General features: G+C 42.1%; 1 long non-coding RNA gene across 1 annotated transcript in view; it reads right to left on the bottom strand.

The window, feature by feature from the left end:
• LOC143280773 (uncharacterized) overlaps positions 1-1,076 on the bottom strand; it is a 121,226-nt gene extending 120,150 nt beyond the window's left edge. Inside the window, exon 1 of the long non-coding RNA XR_013055061.1 lies at positions 895-1,076. This is a non-coding gene — a long non-coding RNA (uncharacterized LOC143280773). The remainder of the gene's footprint in view (positions 1-894) is intronic.
• Between the last annotated feature and the right edge of the window lie 6,424 nt (positions 1,077-7,500).

Below are 7,500 nucleotides of genomic sequence, written 5' to 3'. Positions count from 1 at the left end.
TGTGTGTGTGTGTGTGTGTGTGTGTCTGTGTGTGTCTGTGTGTCCGTGGTAAACTTTAACATCGACATTTTCTCTGCAAATACTTTGTCAGTTGACACCACATTAGGCATACAAATAGGAAAAATTCAGTTCTTTCCAGTCATCATGTTTAAAACAATATTGCACCTCTGGGATGGGCACAAAAAATAATAATGAAGCCTAATTATATGCAAACTGCATTTACTGTTATATTTATATTTTTTGTATTCTCTAAACTTGGCAATTTGATCTGATATTCTGACACAACAACAAGAGCAGTCATTATAATCATTTTTTGTTCAAACAGGAGCTTCTTTTGCTAAGCATGGAAGTTTTATTTATTTTGCAAACGTTTTGGTGCAGATGGTAAATAAGGGAAATTACTCTGTAATTAATGCTAGGCGACTTAATTTGCCACAAGTGAGTCTTGAAGACCTTGCCTCTCTTGTTTTTCTTATTTTCAATCATTCATTTGCTCGTTCGTTTTTAGCCGTGTTTGTGGTTGTTTGTTTTTCGTTTAATCTCCGTTTCCATATTTCCTTTCTTTCCTTTTATACTTCCTGTTTTCACACGGGCCTAGTTACAGGCACACGCATGTGCAGTATCAAAATTCGGCAATAACCAACAACAATTATTGTTGTGGTTACTACATGCATTGCAACGTCATCAAATTTGTCATGTTAAAAAAAAAAAATCAACACCATCACCACCACCATCATCATCTCCACAACCGTCGTCATTATCATCATATGAGTCGTCTTGGTAGTAGTAATCATCATCACCACCATCGTCATCATCATCATCATCATCATCATCATCATCAACAACAACAACAACAACACGACCATCAACACTTGATTCTCCAACAGGACTTACCTTGTCTTTGGCCAGGGCGGGACATACATGTACTTTGAATTACTCCTAGCCACAAACACACACACAACACTGATGACAGTGTCCACTGTTAGCGCTGTGTCTCTCGAATTGTTTGTTGTTGTTGTTGTTATTGTTGTTGTTGTTCTTTCTTTTCTTTGTGAGGTTCTCTTCTGCTCTCTCACTTTGGGTTTCCTGAAACAGACAAAACAAGCCACCAATAAACACACGTATCTGGGGTAGATGTGAACAAAACAGGCCACCAATAAACACACGTATCTGGGGTAGATGTGAACAAAACAGGCCACCAATAAACACACGTATCTGGGGTAGATGTGAATAAAACAGGCCACCAATAAACACACGTATCTGGGGGTAGATGTGAATAAAACAAGCCACCAATAAACACACGTATCTGGGGTAGATGTGAATAAAACAAGCCACCAATAAACACACGTATCTGGGTAGATGTGAATAAACCAATCCACCAATAAACACACGTATCTGGGGTAGATGTGAATAAACCAAGCCACCAATAAACACACGTATCTGGGGTAGATGTGAATAAAACAACAACAACTGGCAGACAGAAGAGGGAATGAAAATACTGGAAAGCGAAAAAAGAAACAGAGATGAGAGAGAGACAGAGAGAGAGAGAGAGAGAGAGAGAGAGAGAGAGAGAGAGAATTTCGGAAATTTTGGAATGGTTTATTCACATTAGGCCTCAGCCCCGATTGAAGGGCTTTACATAAACATAAAATACAACTCATGAAATAAGATACATAATACAACCACCAAATAAGATAAGCAAACAATCATAAATAACTTACAAAACATAAATTTCATTCCATTTACGAAGTAGCAATTTCTGAGTTGAATGCCAAAATAAAAACATGGCCACAAATTAGAACGTCATGGTATTACTAACACATTACAGGACTTAAATTAATCAGACAGGGATGCGTAGATGTTCGTTTGTTATTTTTATAAAACATTAGCACGTATATTCTAGAACGTGGGCGTAAGAGGACAAATGTGTGAAAGCATTTAGTTTGACGCACTATGAATGCAACTGTGGATTCGGGGTTAGTGTGGAACTAAAACAGCGTGCCACCAATAAACACACGTATCGGGTAGATGAATAAAACAGGCCACCAATAACACACGATCTGGGTAGATGTGAATAAAACAGGCCACAATAACACACTATCTGGGGTAATGGGATAAACCAAAGCCACCAATAACACACTACTGGGGGTAGATGTAAGAAACAAAGCCACCAATAAACACATGTATCTGGGTAGATGTGAATAAAACAAGCCACCAATAAACACACGTATCTGGGGTAGATGTGAATAAAACAAGCCACCAATAAACACACGTATCTGGGGTAGATGTGAATAAAACAAGCCACCAATAAACACACGTATCTGGGTAGATGTGAACAAAACAGGCCACCAATAAACACACGTATCTGGGGTAGATGTGAACAAAACAGGCCACCAATAAACACACGTATCTGGGTAGATGTGAACAAAACAGGCCACCAATAAACACACGTATCTGGGGTAGATGTGAATAAAACAAGCCACCAATAAACACACGTATCTGGGGTAGATGTGAATAAAACAAGCCACCAATAAACACACGTATCTGGGTAGATGTGAACAAAACAGGCCACCAATAAACACACGTATCTGGGTAGATGTGAACAAAACAGGCCACCAATAAACACACGTATCTGGGTAGATGTGAACAAAACAAGCCACCAATAAACACACGTATCTGGGGTAGATGTGAACAAACCAAGCCACCAATAAACACACGTATCTGGGGCAGATGTGAACAAAACAAGCCACCAATAAACACACGTATCTGGGGTAGATGTGAACAAAACAAGCCACCAATAAACACACGTATCTGGGGTAGATGTGAAGAAAACAAGCCACCAATAAACACACGTATCTGGGATAGATGTGAATAAACCAAGCCACCAACAAACACACGTACCTGGGGTAGATGTGAATAAAACGGGCCACCAATAAACACATGTATATTGGGTAGATGTGAATAAAACAGGCCACCAATAAACACACGTATCTGGGGTAGATGTGAATATACCAAGCCACCAATAAACACACGTATCTGGGGGTAGATGTGAACAAAACAAGCCACCAATAAACACATGTATATTGGGTAGATGTGAATAAAACAAGCCACCAATAAACACACGTATCTGGGGGTAGATGTGAATAAACCAAGCCACCAATAAACACATGTATATTGGGTAGATGTGAATAAAACAAGCCACCAATAAACACACGTATCTGGGGTAGATGTGAATAAAACAAGCCACCAATAAACACACGTATCTGGGGTAGATGTGAATAAAACAAGCCACCAATAAACACACGTATCTGGGGTAGATGTGAATAAACCAAGCCACCAATAAACACACGTATCTGGGGGTAGATGTGAATAAAACAAGCCACCAATAAACACACGTATCTGGGGGTAGATGTGAATAAAACAGGCCACCAATAAACACACGTATCTGGGGTAGATGTGAACAAAACAGGCCACCAATAAACACACGTATCTGGGGTAGATGTGAATAAAACAGGCCACCAATAAACACACGTATCTGGGGTAGATGTGAATAAAACAGGCCACCAATAAACACACGTATCTGGGGGTAGATGTGAATAAAACAGGCCACCAATAAACACACGTATCTGGGGGTAGATGTGAACAAAACAGGCCACCAATAAACACACGTATCTGGGGTAGATGTGAATAAAACAGGCCACCAATAAACACACGTATCTGGGGGTAGATGTGAAGAAAACAAGCCACCAATAAACACACGTATCTGGGGTAGATGTGAATAAAACAAGCCACCAATAAACACACGTATCTGGGGTAGATGTGAACAAAACAGGCCACCAATAAACACACGTATCTGGGGGTAGATGTGAACAAAACAGGCCACCAATAAACACACGTATCTGGGGGTAGATGTGAATAAAACAGGCCACCAATAAACACACGTATCTGGGGTAGATGTGAATAAAACAGGCCACCAATAAACACACGTATCTGGGGGTAGATGTGAATAAAACAGGCCACCAATAAACACACGTATCTGGGGGTAGATGTGAATAAAACAGGCCACCAATAAACACACGTATCTGGGGTAGATGTGAACAAAACAGGCCACCAATAAACACACGTACCTGGGGGTAGATGTGAATAAAACAAGCCACCAATAAACACACGTATCTGGGGTAGATGTGAATAAAACAAGCCACCAATAAACACACGTATCTGGGGTAGATGCGAATAAAAACAAGCCACCAATAAACACACGTATCTGGGGGTAGATGTGAACAAAACAGGCCACCAATAAACACACGTATCTGGGGTAGATGTGAACAAAACAGGCCACCAATAAACACACGTATCTGGGGGTAGATGTGAATAAAACAGGCCACCAATAAACACACGTATCTGGGGTAGATGTGAATAAACCAAGCCACCAATAAACACACGTATCTGGGGGTAGATGTGAACAAAACAGGCCACCAATAAACACACGTATCTGGGTAGATGTGAACAAAACAGGCCACCAATAAACACACGTATCTGGGGTAGATGTGAACAAAACAGGCCACCAATAAACACACGTATCTGGGGGTAGATGTGAATAAAACAAAGCCACCAATAAACACACGTATCTGGGGGTAGATGTGAATAAAACAGGCCACCAATAAACACACGTATCTGGGGTAGATGTGAATAAAACAGGCCACCAATAAACACACGTATCTGGGTAGATGTGAACAAAACAGGCCACCAATAAACACACGTATCTGGGGTAGATGTGAATAAAACAGGCCACCAATAAACACACGTATCTGGGGTAGATGTGAATAAAACAGGCCACCAATAAACACACGTATCTGGGGTAGATGTGAATAAACCAAGCCACCAATAAACACACGTATCTGGGGTAGATGTGAATAAAACAAGCCACCAATAAACACACGTATCTGGGGTAGATGTGAACAAAACAGGCCACCAATAAACACATGTATCTGGGGTAGATGTGAATAAAACAAGCCACCAATAAACACACGTATCTGGGGTAGATGTGAATAAAACAAGCCACCAATAAACACACGTATCTGGGGTAGATGTGAATAAAACAAGCCACCAATAAACACACGTATCTGGGGTAGATGTGAATAAAACAGGCCACCAATAAACACACGTATCTGGGGTAGATGTGAATAAAACAAGCCACCAATAAACACACGTATCTGGGGTAGATGTGAATAAAACAAGCCACCAATAAACACACGTATCTGGGGTAGATGTGAATAAACCAAGCCACCAATAAACACACGTATCTGGGGTAGATGTGAATAAACCAATCCACCAATAAACACACGTATCTGGGGTAGATGTGAACAAAACAGGCCACCAATAAACACACGTATCTGGGGGTAGATGTGAATAAAACAGGCCACCAATAAACACACGTATCTGGGGGTAGATGTGAATAAAACAATCCACCAATAAACACACGTATCTCGGGTAGATGTGAATAAAACAATCCACCAATAAACACATGTATATTGGGTAGATGTGAATAAAACAAGCCACAAATAAACACACGTACCTGGGGGTAGATGTGAATAAAACAAGCCACCAATAAACACACGTATCTGGGGTAGATGTGAATCAAACAACAACAACTGGCAGAAAGAAGAGGGAATGAAAATACTGGAAAGCGAAAAAAGAAACAGAGATGAGAGAGAGAGAGAGAGAGAGAGAGAGAGAGAGAGAGAGAGAGAGAGAGAGAATTTCGGAAATTTTGGAATGGTTTATTCACATTAGGCCTCAGCCCCGATTGAAGGGCTTTACATGAACATAAAATACAACTCATGAAATAAGATACATAAATACAACTCATGAAATAAGATAAAGCAAACAATCATAAATATACTTAACAAAACATAAATTTCATTCATTTTACGAAGTAGCAATTTCTCTGAGTTTGAATGCCCAAAAAAAAAAACATGGAAAAAATATGAACGTCATGGACATTACTAGACGACATTAAGAGACTTAATTCAATCAGACAGGGATGCGTACAGTGTTTCGGTTTGTTTTTTTTTATAAACATTTGACGTATATTTCTTAGAACTGGGCAGTAAAGGACAAAATGTGTGTAATAGCATTTATTTTTGTGGCACTTTGAATGAACGTGTGGTTGAGATTGCGCGGGCGTGTTGGTGCTTGTGATGCTAGGGGAAGCTATTGCGTGTTTCTTATGAATATGATTTTATTGTGATCATCGCTCCTCAAGTGTCAGTGAGTACAGCTCTGGATAGCTTAGTCTGATCCCGTCACAGCAACTGTAAGCCAGAGCGTGAGAATCGGCTGGACCGGACGGGTCCTAGTGTTTCAATGTTTAACGTTTGGCCTGTTGTCACACTGATGAGAGGTTCGCGCATTGTCGCGCATTGTAGCGCATTGTAGCGCATTGTCGCGTATTGTAGCGCATTGTCGAGCATTGTCGCGCATTGTAGCGCATTGTCGAGCATTGTAGCGCATTGTAGCGCATTGTCGAGCATTGTCGCGCATTGTAGCGCATTGTCGCGCATTGTAGCGCATTGTCGAGCATTGTCGCGCATTGTCGCGCATTGTAGCGCATTGTAGCGCATTGTCGCGCATTGTAGCGCATAGTCGCGCATTGTAGCGCATTGTCGCGCATTGTAGCGCATTGTCGAGCATTGTCGCGCATTGTAGCGCATTGTAGCGCATTGTCGAGCATTGTCGCGCATTGTCGCGCATTGTAGCGCATTGTAGCGCATTGTCGAGCATTGTCGCGCATTGTCGCGCATTGTCGCGCATTGTCGCGCATTGTAGCGCATTGTCGCGCATTGTAGCGCATTGTCGAGCATTGTCGCGCATTGTCGCGCATTGTAGCGCATAGTCGCGCATTGTAGCGCATTGTCGCGCATTGTAGCGCATTGTAGCGCATTGTCGCGCATTGTAGCGCATAGTCGCGCATTGTAGCGCATTGTCGCGCATTGTAGCGCATTGTCGAGCATTGTCGCGCATTGTCGCGCATTGTAGCGCATTGTAGCGCATTGTCGAGCATTGTCGCGCATTGTCGCGCATTGTAGCGCATTGTAGCGCATTGTCGAGCATTGTCGCGCATTGTCGCGCATTGTAGCGCATTGTCGAGCATTGTCGCGCATTGTAGCGCATTGTCGCGCATTGTAGCGCATTGTCGAGCATTGTCGCGCATTGTCGCGCATTGTAGCGCATAGTCGCGCATTGTAGCGCATTGTCGCGCATTGTAGCGCATTGTAGCGCATTGTCGCGCATTGTAGCGCATTGTAGCGCATTGTCGCGCATTGCAGCGCATTGTCGAGCATTGTCGCGCATTGTAGCGCATTGTAGCGCATTGTCGCGCATTGACGTATTGACGAGATCAGAATAGAGAACCTCCGTAAAACGACCCTTGTGTGAGGTGTTCATTCCTTTTTCTCCCACTCTTGTTCTTCCTTACCCTCTTGTGGAAAACGCTGTATC

This window comes from Babylonia areolata, chromosome 4, assembly GCF_041734735.1.
Source record: "Babylonia areolata isolate BAREFJ2019XMU chromosome 4, ASM4173473v1, whole genome shotgun sequence".
Classification (NCBI taxonomy): Eukaryota; Metazoa; Mollusca; class Gastropoda; order Neogastropoda; family Buccinidae; genus Babylonia; species Babylonia areolata.
Note: the sequence above shows the minus strand (reverse complement) of the source record. Positions and strands in the feature narration are given on the sequence as shown.